The 1,336-nt window shown below is 32.3% G+C and overlaps 1 protein-coding gene across 1 annotated transcript in view; it reads left to right on the top strand.

The window, feature by feature from the left end:
* Positions 1 to 1,336, top strand: part of SLC30A8 (solute carrier family 30 (zinc transporter), member 8) — a 91,796-nt gene that overhangs the window by 53,358 nt on the left and 37,102 nt on the right. The gene's annotated exons all lie outside the window — the stretch shown is intronic.

Genomic DNA, 1,336 nt, shown 5'->3' with positions numbered 1-1,336 from the left:
TTTTCTAGATGGTTATTTTTTTGTATTCTGGAAAGTTTTGGTATTTGCACATTCATTTTGTACTTAATAATGTGTTTGATTCATTGTCAATGTGTTTGATTCATTGTCAACTCTAAATGTATTTCAGTGCATTTCCCTTATGCCTCTCTCGTGTGTCCTCCCCACTCCAGGAGATCACCCTTTCTTGTGCAAAAAATATATTTCTTCCCATTTTTAATAGTCATAGCTCTTCTGTATGTTTCATATTTTTATCATATTCAACAATGTCTCATGTTAAATCAAATCTATGTTTGATTATTTAACTGTTAAGCAAAATGCTTCTTGAAGGGTTAAATATTTTCATGTTAATGAAATGTTCTCTTTGCCTTAGTTTTTAAATGATTAACAAATAATCAAGGATGAATGTTGACTTTTTATCAAATACCTTTTCTTCTAAATTTATTGTTTTTAAAGCATTTTGACTCATCATTGAGGTGTATTATGTTAAGAGATTTCCTAATATGATATGATCTTTGCATTTTTGGCACTATGATGATAATAGCTAATATTTACTTAATGCTTACTATGTGTTAGAAAGTGTGATGAGTGTTTTCCATGTATTACCTTATTACCCTGGTGAAATTCCTAAGAGGTAGGTTCTATGCTTGATCTCACTTTATAGACAAGGAACTTAAAGAACAAAGAGTAAAGTAACTCTCTTTTGGAAACGTTCTTGTAAGTGGGCAAGCAGGCATGCAGTCTGAATTCTAGGGCTTTTGTTTTTAGGCTCTAACTATAGTGCCTCTCAAATTTTTTTGAGTTCTTGTAGTGGACGACTCTTTTCATGCATTGCTGAATCTGAGTCACTAGTATTTTTGTTAGGAATTTTACGTCCTCATTAATAATTGGAATTTAGCAGTTGTAATCTAAAAAACTCCCTTTAGAAATCCACTAACATGTATACCAGAGGGGTATTTTTTTTTCATTATTGGAATTCAGAAGATTGTGGACAATATTTGATTGCTCCTGTAAGAGACTGATAAAATGGAAAATTTAATAACAGAATTTATTTGAAATGTGATTTGAAAAGGTGATATTATTGGCCCTCCAAATAAAGTACTGGTACCACCATGCGCAAATACAGCTTAGGAAGGTGTCTAAACTGACTTGTTTTCTCCACGACTTTCTTCCTCTGCTTTTGCCTGAATCCATATGTATGCTGATAACAGATGACATCTTCTCCCCACCACTAATGTCTAATCAGTAGTCTGAAACAAGATGTTCTCCCACTCATAAAACTCACTTTTCTCCTCGTACCTTTGTTTATATACTGCCATTTTGCTTTTTATAAAAAAAT

Source organism: Propithecus coquereli, unplaced genomic scaffold (assembly GCF_000956105.1).
Source record: "Propithecus coquereli isolate 6110/MARCELLA unplaced genomic scaffold, Pcoq_1.0 Scaffold290, whole genome shotgun sequence".
NCBI lineage: Eukaryota > Metazoa > Chordata > Mammalia > Primates > Indriidae > Propithecus > Propithecus coquereli.
Note: the sequence above shows the minus strand (reverse complement) of the source record. Positions and strands in the feature narration are given on the sequence as shown.